At 36.4% G+C, this 15520-nt stretch overlaps 1 protein-coding gene across 1 annotated transcript in view; it reads left to right on the top strand.

Annotated features, from left to right (window-relative positions):
* Nucleotides 1-15520, top strand: part of LOC132755364 (uncharacterized) — a 172098-nt gene that overhangs the window by 2497 nt on the left and 154081 nt on the right. The window contains exon 2 of the mRNA XM_060746236.1: nt 9014-9185. The gene's annotated coding sequence lies outside the window, so the exon portion shown is untranslated. The remainder of the gene's footprint in view (nt 1-9013; nt 9186-15520) is intronic.

The following is a 15520-nucleotide window of genomic DNA, read 5'->3' as shown; positions in this document are numbered from 1 at the left end:
AGGATTTGATTGGTTAAGATAATAATCGGAATACTATTGATCAATCGTATAATACTATTTCTTTGCTTCATTCACCTGTCACTTTAAAATCAAAATGGCAAACCTTACTTGACCTCCACTTTCACGACCAATATTTTTAAAATACTTAGGTACATAGAAGACTCTCGTTCTGTTTATACTTCGCAGATCGATAGAAAAAGAGTTTGTATATGAAATTTATGAGGAAATTTTATATGTTGTTGTTTATTTCGTCGGAATCAACCAGAAATATTGTTTGTATACATGAATAGATTGGATGTCGAAAACGACATGGATTGACAATATTGGCATTTTGTGAAACTTTTAGTCATTTCTTTGCTATTTGAAGAATTTTAATGAAATAAAAAGCGTTAATGCTCGGATTGATCCTTTTGAATGGCGACCAAAAAGAGATAACCGTGATCTGGTCGTTTCTTGCAGCAGTGTTCTTGTTGTCCCCCACCTATTAGAAGAAAAAAGGGGGATATAGAAATAGGCTCTGTCCGTCCGTGCTAACGAATGATATATTGTGTGACTTGGAGAACAATAGGTAACAGTAAATTCTCTTTGGTCCCATTCATTCCTTTTTACTTGTGTGTCTTTTAAGCTCACCTGAGCATGCTCAGGGTGAGCTTTTAGGATCGATGATTGTCCGTCATCTGTCGTCCGTTCACATTTAGTTGTTAACACTCTAGCGGTCGCATTTTTGCCTCAATCATCATCAAACTTGGTCAAGATGCTTATCTAGTTGATAGCTCGGATGAGTTCGAACATGGGTCATCTCTGATGAAAAACTAGGTCACAAGAGCTAAAAATAGAAAAACCTTGTTAACACTCTAGAGGTCACATTTTTTCCTCAATCATCATCAAACTTGGTCAGGATGTTTGTCTAGGTGATAGCTCAGATGAGTTCGAACATGGGTCATCTCGGATGAAAAAGTAGGTCACCCAAGCTAAAAATAGAAAAACTTTGTTAACACTCTAGCGGCCACATTTTTGCATCAATCATCATCAAACTTGGTCAGGATGCTTGTCTAGGTGATAGCTCAGATGAGTTCGAACATGGGTCATCTCAGATGAAAACTAGGTCACCGGAGCTAAAAAAAGAAAACCTTGTTTACACTCTACAGGTCACATTTTTGCCTCAATCATCATCAAACTTGGTCAGGATGTTTGTCTAGGTGATAGCTCAGATGAGTTTGAACATGGGTCATCATGGATGATAAAGTAGGTCACCGGAGCTAAAAATAGAAAAACCTTGTTAACACTCTAGCGGTCATATTTTTGCATCAATCATCATCAAATTTGGTCAGGATGCTTGTCTAGGTGATAGCTCGGATGAGTTCGAACATGGGTCATCTTGGATGAAAAACTAGGTCACCGGAGCTAAAAATTGAAAAACCTTGTTAACACTCCAGCGGTCACATTTTTGTCTCAATCATCATCAAACTTGGTCAGGATGCTTGTCTAGGTGATAGCTCAGATGAGTTCGAACATGGGTCATCTCGGATGAAAAAGTAGGTCACCAAAGCTAAAAATAGAAATACCTTGTTAACACTCTAGCGGTCACATTTTTATGCCCCCACAATGTGGGAGCATATAGCGTTGCACTTGTCCGTCAGTCAGTCCGTCCGACCGTACGTCCCGAAATCTTGTGAACGCAACTCCTCTTAAACCAGATGGCAGATTTTGCTTAAACTTACAGGGATGAACAACCTTAATGTGTAGATGGTAGTAAAGGAAGGAATTTTTGCTGCGACCAAATTTAACAGAATTATGGCCCTTTGTTGATTTTTTCACTAGATACTATGTAGAAATTTTGTGAACGCAACTCCTCTTAAACCGGATGGCAGATTTTGCTTAAACTTACAGGGATGAACAACCTTAATGTGTAGATGGTAGTAAAGGAAGGAATTTTTGCTGCGACCAAATTTAACAGAATTATGGCCCTTTGTTGATTTTTTCACTATATACTATGTAGAAATTTTGTGAACGCAACTCCTCTTAAACCGGATGGCAGATTTTGCTTAAACTTCCAGGGATGAACAACCTTAATGTGTAGATAGTAGTAAAGGAAAGAATATTTGCTGCGACCAAATTTAACAGAATTATGGCCCTTTGTTGATTTTTTCACTATATACTATGTAGAAATTTTGTGAACGCAACTCCTCTTAAACCGGATGGCAGATTTTGCTTAAACTTACAGGGATGAACAACCTTAATGTGTAGATGGTAGTAAAGGAAGGAATTTTCACTGCGACCAAATTTTATAGAATTATGGCCCTTTGTTGATTTTTTCACTATATACTATGTAGAAATTTTGTGAATGCAACTCCTCTTAAACCGGATGGCAGATTTTGCTTAAACTTCCAGGGATGAACAACCTTAATGTGTAGATGGCAGTAAAGGAAGGAATTTTTGCTGCAACCAAATTTAACAGAATTATGGCCCTTAGTTGATTTTTAGCTCACCTGAGCTTGCTCAGGGTGAGCTTTTAGGATCGGTGAATGTCCGTCGTCCGTCCGGCCGTCCACAATTACTTGTGAACACTCTAGCGGTCGCATTTTTGCCTCAATCATCATCAAACTTGGTCAGGATGCTTATCTAGTTGAAAGCTCGGATGAGTTCGAACATGGGTCATCTCGGATGAAAAACTAGGTCACAAGAGCTAAAAATAGAAAAACCTTGTGAACACTCTAGAGGTCACATTTTTGACCCAATCATCATCAAACTTGGTCAGGATGTTTGTCTAGGTGATAGCTTGGATGAGTTCGAACATGGGTCATCTCGGATGAAAAAGTAGGTCACAGGAGCTATAAATAGAAAAACCTTGTGAACACTCTAGTGGTCACATTTTTGACCCAATCATCATCAAACTTTGTCAGGATGCTTGTTTAGATAATAGCTCGGATGAGTTCGAATATGGGTCATCTCGGATGAAAAACTAGGTCACCGGAGCTATAAATAGAAAAACCTTGTGAACACTCTAGTGGTCACATTTTTGCATCAATCATCATCAAACTTGGTCAGGATGCTTATCTAGTTGATAGCTTGGATGAGTTCGAACATGGGTCATCTCGGATGAAAAAGTAGGTCACCAGAGCTAAAAATAGAAAAACCTTGTTAACACTTTAGCGGTCACATTTTTGCATCAAATCATCATCAAACTTGATCAAGATGCTTGTCTAGGTGATAGCTCGGATGAGTTCGAACATGGGTCATCTCGGATGAAAAACTAGGTCACAGGAGCTAAAAATAGAAAAAACCTTGTTAACACTCTAGTGGTCACAATTTTGACTCAATTGTCATCAAACTTGGTCAGGAAACTTGTCTAGGTCATTGCTGGGAATAAATCGAACATGGGACATTTCGGATGAAAAACTAGGTCACAGGAGCTAAAAATAGAAAAAAATCTTGTTAACACTCTAGTGGCTACTGTTGTGATCCAAATATTCTGTTAATTGGTCTGAAAGTTTTTTTTGATGATTTCTAAGTCAAGATCGAACATGGGTCATCTTGGATGAAAAACTAGGTCACACCGCCCAAATATGGAAAAAACCTTGTTAACATTCTAGTGGTCACATTTTCGACTCAATTATCATCAAACTTGGTCAGGATGTTTGTCTAGGTAATTGCTTGGATGAGTTCGAAATCGCATGTGAAACTAGGTCACCGGAGCTAAAAATAGAAAAATCTTGTTAACACTCTAGTTTGCTACTGTTTTGATCCAAGTATCCTGGAAATTGGTCTGAAAGTTTGTTTTGATGATTTCTAGGTCAAGTTTGAATATGTGTCACCTGGGTAAAAAACTAGGTCGCACTGCTCAAATATGGATAATCCTTGTTAACACTGTAGTGGTCACATTTTTGACTCACCTGTCATGAGACTTGGTCAGAATGCTTGTCTAGGTAATTGTTTGGATGAGTTTGATAATTCAGGTGAGCGATCTAGGGCCATCATGGCCCTCTTGTTTCATTATATACTATGTAGAAATTTTGTGAACGCAACTCCTCTTAAACCTGATAGCAGATTTTGCTTAAACTTCCAGGGATTAACAACCTTAATGTGTAGATGGTAGTAAAGGAAGGAATTTTTGCTGCGACCAAATTTAACAGAATTATGGCCCTTTGTTGATTTTTAGTTTTCAACTTGTGGCACATGTAGTCCAAAAAATATTTGACCTAGAGTCATAAGATTGACAGAACAGTGGCGTGTGGGGGCATCCGTGTCCTATGGACACATTTCTAGTTGCATCAATCATCATAACACTTGGTCAGGATGCTTGTCTAGGTGATAGCTCTGATGAGTTTGAACATGTGTCACCTCGGATGAAAAACTACGTCACCGGAGCTAAAAATAGAAAAACCTTGTTAACACTCTAGCAGTCACTTTTTTGCCTCAATCATCATCAAACTTGGTCCGGATGCTTGTCTAGGTGATAGCTTGGATGAGTTTGAACATGATGATTGTGGCAAAAATGTGACCTCAGATGAAAAACTAGGTCACAGGAGCTAAAAATAGAAAAATCTTGTTAACACTAGCGGTCACATTTTTGACACAAGTGTCATCAAACTTGATCAGGATGCTTGTCTAGGTACTTGCTCGGATGAGTTCGAACATGGATCATCTCGGATGAAAAACTAGGTCACCTGAGCTAAAAATAAAAAAAATCTTGTTAACACTCTAGTGGTCACAATTTTGACTCAATTGTCATCAAACTTTGTCAGTAAACTTGTCTAGGTAATTGCTTGGATTATTTCGAACATGGGTCATCTTGGATGAAAAACTAGGTCACAGGAGCTAAAAATAGAAAAATCTTGTTAACACTCTAGTTGCTACTGTTTTGCTCCAAATATCTTGTAAATTGGTCTGAAAGTTTGTTTTGATGATTTCTAGGTCAAGTTCGAACATGGGTCATCTCGGATGAAAAACTAGGTCACATCGCCCAAATATGGATAAACCTTTTTAACACTGTAGTGGTCACATTTTTGACTCGCCTGTCATGAAACTTGGTCAGAATGCTTGTCTAGGTAATTGTTCGGATGAGTTAGATGGGTCAGGTGAGCGTATTATAATAAGCTTGTCTGCTCAAATGCTTAAGAATGCCTGTCCACAGTGTATTGAGTTTTACATTTTCTCATTTGAAGCATATAATTATGTTCTCATATATTCATCATAAAACATCTCCAGGCAAAAATGCATGAAAGGGGGGCGGGCAGGGGTATTGAAGTCATTCAGTGGCAGTTTCAGTTTTGAGGTCAGTAGGTCAAAGGTAAACGTCACTTTGATCTTTTCCACTAAAAACATGTAGAATACATAACTTAGCAATGCACTGGCTTACTTCCCTCATATTTGGCTGGTCTCTAAATGACTACTGTTGAATCTGACAAAGTGATATGTCAGGGTATTCACGCCATGACAGTGGCAGTTCTAGTTAGTCATGATGGGGTCACTAGTTCAAAGGTCAAGGACTTTATATTGATAGGTTATAACTGGTAGGTCATTATTTCAATAAGTGAACACTTTCATGTACCCATTTATGGCAAGTTTCTAATACAAAATTAGCAATTATGTAAGTCAAGGGCTAGAAAGGGGGGCATATGTGTTGTTCGACATTTCTTGTTTATTTTTGCAATCTTTTATTGTTCATTTTAATACATGTGAATACAAAAATAAATAAATAGATAAAAATAAATAAGCAAAAGTGTTATGTCCTCAAGGGTAAGTTAACCTACAATGTTAAACAGGAGGCTGAGAAATGATTAATATTTGTACTAGGATTTGGCAATGATTGTTGTTCACTCTAATCTGATTCAACAATTATCCGAATTCACTGACAGTTTCCATTAATTTCCATTAATGGGATTTTTAATCCAATGTCATTTAATTGACATTACAAAAAGATTTAAAAGTTATTTGTATTGCATTATATCAAAATATTTATTGAAGGTGACAAAAACCAGTCAATCAAGCAATTATAGTAGTTATCAAGGCAAGCTAAATGTAATTTTTCACACCTTTGTAGATCATACGTTTCACCAATTAATAAAGCAAAATTACTCTTATCAGTTGAGTGTATGTTTTCGCCTGCAATATGTGCAATTATTTGTTATTTTGAATGTAGGTTTGACATTTGGCTAAATCCGTTCGGATCCGAGAGGTTAATTTTAGAGTAAAATAAGAACAAAAATTGAAAAAATCATCCGGAATTCGGACTAGTACAGGTTCCAGATCCGAAAGGTTGTTTTACTTTTGAAAATAGAACAAATAAAATTGGGACCGGACACTTTGTTCGGATATGGATATGATTCCGGATTAAAAGGGTTTGGATTATCAAAGCTCCAATGTATATGGGTAGATGGCAGTCTGGAGATTTAATGCCCATCTTTTTTATGCCACTCACTGCAGCATCTGAGATGCTGTGGCATATATCAATTAACCTCTGTGTGTGCCTGTATGTATCATGTGTTATCTATTATATACAAGGGTTGTTCAAAAAGTAATAGGACTGCAGCTGTACTACTCACATTTTTAGCTCACCTGTCACAAAGTGACAGGGTTAGCTTTTGTGATCACTTTTCGTCCGGCGTCCGTAAATTTTTACTTTAAATGAAATCTCCTCATAAACCACAAAGCCAATTTCATCCAAACTTCACATGAATGTTCCTTTGGTGGTCACCTTTGAAAATTCTTCAAAGAATTTAATTCCATGCAGAACTCTGGTTGCCATGGCAACCAAAAGAAAAAACTTTAAATATCTTCTTCTAAAAAATCCAAAGAGCTAGAGCTTAGATATTTGGCATGAAACATCTTCAAGTGAGTGTCTACCAAGTTTGTTCAAATAAGAGCCCTGGGGTCAAAATTGGCCCCGCCCCAGGGGTCATTGATTTTCCCAATATCCATATAGTAAAAACTTAAAAAATCTTTTTTTAAAGAACCCAAAGAGCTAGAGCTAAGATATTTAGCATGAAACATGTTCTTATGGGTGTCTACCAAGTTTGTTCAAATAAGAGCCCTGGGGTCAAAGTTGGCCCCGCCCCAGGGGTCATTGATTTTCCTTATATGTGTATTGCAAAAACTTAAAAATCTTCTTGTAAAGAACCCAAAGACCTAGAGCTAAGATATTAACATGAGACATCCTCTAATGGGTGTCTACCAAGTTTGTTCAAATAAAAGCCCTGGGGTCAAAATTGGGCCCGCCCCGGGGTCATTGTTTTTCCCTATATGCATATAGTAAAATCTTAAAAAATCTTCTTTTAAAGAACCCATAAGAGCTAGAGCTAAGATATTTAGCATGAAACATCTTCTACTGGGTGTCTACCAAGTTTGTTCAAATAAAAGCCCTGGGGTCAAAATTGGCCAGCCCTAGGGGGTCATTGATTTTCCCTATATGCAAATTGTAAAAACTTATAAAATCTTCTTTTAAAGAACCCAAAGAGCTAGAGCTAGGAAATTTAGCATGAAACATCTTCTAATGAGTGTCTATCAAGTTTGTTCAAATAAAAGCCCTGGGGTCAAAATTGGCCCCGCCCCAGGGGGTCATTGATTTTCCCTATATGCATATAGTAAAATCTTCTTTTAACCCAAAGAGCTAGAGCTAAGATATTTAGCATGAAACATGTTCTAATGGGTGTCTACCAAATTTGTTCAAATGAGAGCCCTGGGGTCAAAATTGGCCCTGCCCTGGGGTCATTGATTTTATTTATGTGTATAGCAAAAAATTAAAAAATCTTCTTTGAAAAAACCCAAATAGTTAGAGTTAAGATATTAAGCATGAAACATCTTCCAGTTAGTGTCTTTAAAGTTTGTTGAAAAAACCCAAATAGCTAGAGTTAAGATATTAAGCATGAAACATCTTCCAGTTAATGTCTTTAAAGTTTGTTCAAATAAAAGCCCTAGCCTGCCCTGGGGGACATTGATTTTCCTGATATGTGTATAGCAAAAACTTAAAAATCTTCTTTGAAAAAAAACCAAATAGCTAGAGTTTAGATATTAAGCATGAAACATCTTCTAGTGAGTGTCTTCAAAGTTTGTTAAAAAAAAAAGCCCTGGGGGCAAAACTGGCCCCGCCCTAGGGGTGTCATTGCTTTGAACTATATGTGTATAGTTAAAACTTAAAAAATCATTTTTTAAAAACTCTACGAGCTAGACCTTAGATGTTTAGCATGAAACATCTTGTAATGGGTGTCTACCAAGTTTGTTCAAATAAAAGCCCTGGGGTTTAAACTGGCCCCACTCTGGGGGCCTATATACAGGTGAGCGACTTCAGGGCCATCATGGCCCTCTTGTTAAATTCTATGTATCATTTTATTTCTTAAATAAATCGATTGTTGCATTTGCAGATCTAGCATTGATCATAATTTTTGACTGAAAGTCTTGAGATCCATACCTCAATCTTTTGAAATAGCGCAATTTTATGCTTCATATAAAACTTCCCCGAGGCGGGGGACGTTGGTAACTCTGTTACAAATTCTTTTAAAAACTACTTGTCCAACTTCAACTAAACTTAATATGATTGTTTCTTGAGTGAAGGCTTATGATTGTTTCTTGAGTGAAGGGCTACCAAAGTTGTTCAAAAAATTTGATTCCATGCAGAAATCTGGTTGCAATAAAAAGATCTTCTACAGATCCACTAGGCCTCGACCACAGCTATTTTGCATCAAATATAGTCTGTTGAATTTCTTCTAAAATTGTTCAAATTACAGCCCTGAGGTCAAATTGGCCTGGAGTCATTGATTTTCATTATGTACATATAGTAAAAATTTTAAAAAATCTTCTTGTCTGAAGGTACAAGGCTAAAAGTTTATAAATTTGGTATATAATATCATTTATATGTCCTCTACCAAAGTTGTCAAAAGCAGCCCCACTCCAAGCATCCTAGGTTTTCCTGATAAGATTATTCAAACTATAGCTTTGGGGTCAAAATTGACCGCACCCCAGAGTATCATTGATTTTCATTAAAAACAGATAAATAAACAAAACTTAATTGCTGCAGGTATGGAATGTGACAGAGAATGTGATACTTGCTTGTTACAGTGGACACCTAGGTAAACTGTTGTGTTGTCAATGGAGTGGCCTTGATCCTGGAGAGGTCATCACTGGAGGAGATGATTTCAGCGCTCATATTTGGCAGATAAAAGATCACCCTGTGAAACCTGGGCAGCTTGGTAGGAGACAGTTATTTATACTTTTAAGTTAGTTAACAGGAAGAAAAAATACATTCTTTGTTAATCTTGATGGGTTGGAAAAAGTAGTATTTTTATGCCACCGCAGCATCATTCTGCAATGGTGTTTGTTTGTGTTCTATAGATTATATAGTGAATTTAAAAAACCTTCTTATGAAAAACCACTAGTCCAATGTCAACCAAACTTGGCAGGATTGATCCTTGGGTGAAGGGCTTCCAAAGTTGTTCAAAGAATTTCATTCCATTAAGAAATCTGGTTGCCATGGCAACCAAAAGGAATTATAAGAATAACTTTAAAAAATCTTCTTGTAAAGACCCAAAGGCCTAGAGCTTAGATATTTTGCTAAGGCATTGTCTGGTAGACCTCTACCCAGATTGTTCAAATTATAGCCCTGCGGTCAAAATTGTCCCGCCCCGGGGGTCATTGGTTTTCCTTATATGTATATAGTAAAAACTTGTAGTAAAAATTAAAAAAAAATTTCTTCTAGCAATTGACAAATGCTAGAGGTTAGATATTTTGCATAAAGCATTGTGTAGTGAACCTCTAGCAAGATTGTTCAAATTATAGCCTTGGGGTCAAAATTGCCTCCGCCCAGGGGGTCATTGATTTTCAATATATACATATAGTAAAAAATCAAAAAATCTTATTGTCTGAAGGTACAAAGGGTTAGAACTTTAATATTTGTTAAATGATATCATCTATAGGTACATTACCAAAGTAGTTCAAATTTTGCCTCTAGTGTCAAAATTAGCCCCGCACAGGGGTCATAGGTTTTCCTTATATGTATATAGTAAAAACTTAAAAAATCATCTTCTCTAAATAAGTAATATATCTTATATACATATATCTTTACGAAGGCTAGAGCTAAGATATTTTGCATGAAACATGTAGTGAACCTCTAGCAAGATTGTACAAATTATAGCCCTGGGGTCAAAATTGGCCCCATCCCCAGGGGTCATTGATTTTCACTATGTACATATAGTAAAAGTAGTATTTTTGGAGTTATTGCCCTTGACTTAGTAAAATTTTGCAATTTTCAACTTGTGTTGCTTGTAACTCAAAAAGGATTTGACATAGAGTCATGAAACTTTACAGGAATGTTGATCAGCATGTGTAGTTGAGCACCTAGGTATTTTCATCTTGTTTTATCTAGTATTTTTAGAGTAATTGCCCTTGACTTAGTAAAATATTGCAATTTTTCAACTTGTGTCGCATGTTACTCAAAAAGGATTTGACATAGAGTTACGAAACTTTACAGGAATGTTGATCAGCATGTGTAGTTGTGCACCTTGGTATTTTGTGTGGATTTATTTAGAATTTTTAGAGTTATTGCCCTTGACTTAGAAAATTTTTGCAATTTTCAACTTGTGTCGCATGCAACTCAAAAATAATTTGACATAGAATCAGGAAACCTTACAGGAATGTTGATCAGCATATTTAGTTGTGCACCTTAGGTTATGCTTGTGGATTTATCTAGTATTTGTAGAGTTATTGTCCTTGACTTATTAAAAAACATTTTATTATGTTGTGTTATTTGTTCCTTAAGTACTTGAGTTAGAATCAACCAACTTTACAGGAATAATGATCAACATCACTACACTACAGGAATAATGATCAGCATCACTGTGAAGCTATGCACCTGGGACTTTGCATGTGGATTTCTTTCAGTTTTGTTATTGCCCTTGACTTACAGTAGTATAAATTTGCAATTTTCAACTCGTGTGTGTATAGCTAAAAAAATATTTGACTTGTAGGCCTGAAAGTTTACAAGAATGTTGGTCAGCATGTGTACTTATGCACCTTGGGGTTTGCTTGTGGATTTATTCAGTATTTGTAAAGGTCTTGCCCTTTACTTAGTAAAAGATTTTTAGTTTTCAACTTGTGGCACATGTAATCCAAAAAATATTTGACACTAGATTCAAAACAGTGGCGTTTTGGGGCACCCGTGTCCTATGGACACATTTCTAGTTCGTTCTATTACAGAATGCACAGAGTCCACCTCCATCTGTGTATGTCCCTTTTCTAGGAAGTTTTGGGTGATCTCTACCCTTTTTAGCCTACAAATATGACTTAAAGCTTTTGAAAGAACACAATTTCTATTTTGGTATGTGCATACGTCACTGTAGATATTAATATGCTTTATGTTAGGATTATCTTTTACAATGGTTTCAATATAATCTACAACACAGGAAGCGAACAAGTTGGCCGAAAGATCCCCCTGACTTTCATTCCAAAAATAACGCTTCACTTGCTTATTGTTTAAATACATCAAAGTAAAGTAATGACAGCACAGTTTTGTTTATAATAAAGTGCGCTAGTGTTGAGTTTTGGGCATAATAATACAGACTGTAAGTCCATTGTCACAACCTTCAATGACCTGTCTTGAGGTGCAGCCTCTTTATTGCTGCTTTTACTTCACAAGCAGCATTTTTTCTGGCGATGTGTGCCTGAAATACTTCATCCCTAATGTTTGCATCCGATGAGTGCAACAAATGTCACACTGATCTTTTTTAGGAGTAAAGATACTTAAATTCATCTCTTCAAATATTGATTGAAACAATGTTCTTTTAGCAATTGGAAGATTTTTGCTCTCACAATACCTTTTGTACTCCTTGCATATGGCACTTATTTAATCAAAGAGTGGTTCAATGTACAGCTTGCTAGTAGATGCTCTACAATAATGAGACACTATTTTTGGTAATTCTTCCATGTCCTCTTTGAAAATCTAAAAAAAATGGTAAACAAGTTTTTTCGTATAGTAAATATCTGGCAGTTTGAAGGGTGTTGGAATTGAACATCAATCAATCAAATCATCAGTCTATTGGTAGGTATTTTAGATGAGCTTAGACAGTCGGTTGGTCGTTCAGTCAGTCTGTGAAAGATGTACAAATTTGGGAAATAGATGAATTTGTTAATAAATGGATACTTGCTGAAAATATCTTTATCCTTTGATGAATGCAAGTACTAGAACAACTTAGTCTCAATGCAGATTCGTTAACGCTTAATCTTTAAAATAATAAACTCACCTTTTGGGTCCTTCTTATACGGGATACTTTTCTGAGCAATTTGGCACCAACTATATACCGTGTGTTCACCAATCCCAAGAGTGCTAAGGAACATTCCTTTACAAACTTGTAGTCGGCTACTATTCTTCCATAAATAATACTGGTATGATTTTTGTTTTCTCGAGTTTCAGTCTGTGAAAGTTTATCAGCTGTGCAAACTAAAACATTAACGTATACCTTTCGCTCTTCCCAGTTCATAGTTTCCCAAAATTTATCAAAGATTTCTGTCCTATCCTCCTCTGTTATACTTGAACACAATACTGTCTTACTTTTATCACATCTTTTCGAGTAAGTTCTTGGACAAAGAATTCGTGGCCCTCAATCGTTGCATTGCTTCCATTTTCCATCAACTTTTTGCATTCCTTTGTAGGATTTCCTATCCATTCTAAGCTTTTTATTTTTCTTTCATTCTGTGCAAGGCGTTCTCTTTTTATGCCACCGCAGCATCTGCGATGCGGTGGCATATAGCGATTCACCTGTGTGTGTGTGTTTGTGTTTGTGTGTGTGTTATATAGATTATATAGTGAACTTAAAAAATCTTCTTGTGAAAAACCACTAGTCCAATTTCAACCAAACTTGGCATGATTGTTCCTTGGATGAAGGGCTTCCAAAGTTGTTCAAAGAATTTCATTCCATGCAGAAGTCTGGTTGCCATGGCATTCAAAAGGAATTATAAGAATAAATTTAAAAAATCTTCTTGTAAAGACCCAAAAGACCTAGAGCTTAGATATTTTGCATAAGGCATTGTCTGGTAGACCTCTAACAAGATTGTTCAAATTATAGCCCTGGGGTCAAAATTGGCCCCGCCCCGGGGGTCATTGATTTTCACTATGTAAATATAGTAAAAACTTAAAATACCTTCTTGTAAAAACCCAAAAGGCCTAGAGCTTAGATATTTTGCATAAGGCATCATCTGGTAGACCCTTACCAAGATTGTTCAAATTATAGCCCTTGGGTCAAAATCGGCCCCGCCCCGGGGTCATTGATTTTCGCTATATGTACATATAGTAAAAACTTAAAACACCTTCTTGTAAAGACCCAAAAGGCCTAGAGCTTAGATATTTTGCATAAGGCATTGTCTGGTAGACCTCTACCCAGATTGTTCAAATTATAGCCCTGGGGTCAAAATCGGCCCCGCCCCAGGGGTCATTGGTTTTCCTTATATGTATATAGTAAAAACTTTAAAAAATATCTTCTAGCAATTGACAAATGCTAAAGGTTAGATATTTTGCATGAAACATTGTGTTGTACCCCTCTAGCAAGATTGTTTAAGTTATAGCCCTGGGGTCAAAATTGCCCCCGCCCTGGGGGTCATTAATTTGAATATATACATATAGTAAAAAATCAAAAAATCTTATTGTCTGAAGGTACAAGGCTTAGAGCTTTAATATTTGTTAAATAATATCATCAAAAGGTACTCTACTAAAGTTGTTCAAATTTTGCCTCTTGTGTCAAAATTAGCCCCGCCCCTGGGGGCCATAGGTTTATCTTATATGTATATAGTAAAAACTTAAAAAATCATCTTCTCTAAATTTACAAAGGCTAGAGTTAAGATATTTTGCATGAAACATTGTGTAGTGAACCTCTTAGGCTCTAGCAAGATTGTTCAAATTATAGCCCTGGGGTCAAAATTGGTTCCGCCACGGGGGTCACTGATTTTCATTATGTACATATAGTGGAAAAAAAAATTTTGTCTGAAGGTTCAAGGCATAGAGCTTTGATGTTTGATATATAATATCATCTATAAGTCCTCTACCAAAGTTGCTCAAATGTCAAAATTAGCCCTGCCCGGGGGCAGTGATTCTCATTATGTACACATAGTAAAAACAGAAAATAAAACAAATGTTTTCTGAATGGGAGAAAGCTATAGCTTAGATATTTGACTTGAAATGTTGTTTGGTGGACCTGTATCAAGATTGTTATTAAACCCTTGGGTCAAAATTATGCCTTGCCCAAGGGGACAGTGACCTACTTTCTTGTCCTTTGATGTACAGCCATGACATTTTGACCATGTGCACAGTTTTAGTTGTAAAATTGAACTTTGACCTAGATTTTGATGATGTGACCTACTTTCTTGTCCTTTGATGTACAGCTATGCAGTTTGAACCATGCGGTGGCATAGCATTTTTCTCAAATGCAATCTTGTTATTATTGTTACTTTCTTCAATAATTTCTTCGTGATCAATATCAGTTGCTATTAATTGATCCTGATCTGGCTCTACCTGATCGTCTGATTCTGAGCTTTCCTCACTTTCTGGCTTGTAACTTGGATCCTTCACATTATCATCCCCACCAGCTTCCTCTGCCATAAAGTCTTCGTAAGACTCATCAAATTCAAATGACATATCACTACTATAAGCTTTCTCAAAGTAAATATCTGATAGAAATGGCTCTTTCTATACCATCTTATTTGTCAGTGGTTCCTGGATTTGATTATAAAATATGTCTGCACTTGCACACATGCCATATCCCCTGCCGGGGGACAAAAACCCCCAATTTTTCAACCATGTCTCCCGATCTCCCGCCGTGGGATCGAAATCCCCCGATTTTCAAAAATTCAACCAACAAAAAAATTAAAGCATCATTTTAACCAATAAACATAATTTAACAATAGACTTAAACAACTTTTACAACTATATATGCCTGAAGTAATATTTTCCCATTAAACAGCAGGGGTCTAACGTTAGTTACTTCAACACACTTCAGCTGTCAAGGAATAAGGAATCAATGTATGACGATTCTCCTTTGATAAACCTGTCAATCAGTGTCAGTATTGCAGGACTGCTTAACCAATGACAGCGTCCGATACTAAATGTGTGACGTATCAATTTTTGTTGGGATAGGTAACCCAGCCTTGAGTTTGTTGTCGGCATTGGGTCTTTGAAGTTGATAAGTGCAGATAAAAAAATTATGATCAGGCAATAGAAACTCAAAGAATCACAGATTAGCAATGTTTGAAACTATTATTTTTTATATTATGTATTTCTTATTATGTAACTGTGATCTATGTTTTTGCAAAAATAATATAGCTTTGTCTCACAGTAACAAACAAACACTGAGGAGGGATTGAAAGAGGTAAAAAGCCGTTTCAATCAGATCAATAATAAATAATACCTGTTTTAACACCCAAAGGGCCAAAATAATTAGGTCCAATTATTATCCAGTAGTACACTGTAAACAACCTCTACACAACCCTTCATCAATTACACAGTTTACATGTACATACAGGTATCAAGTGACATAGCGTCAAG

Source organism: Ruditapes philippinarum, unplaced genomic scaffold (assembly GCF_026571515.1).
Source record: "Ruditapes philippinarum isolate M1 unplaced genomic scaffold, ASM2657151v2 ctg183_1_1_1_1, whole genome shotgun sequence".
NCBI classification, from domain to species: Eukaryota; Metazoa; Mollusca; class Bivalvia; order Venerida; family Veneridae; genus Ruditapes; species Ruditapes philippinarum.
This window is presented reverse-complemented; position numbering and strand designations above follow the sequence as displayed.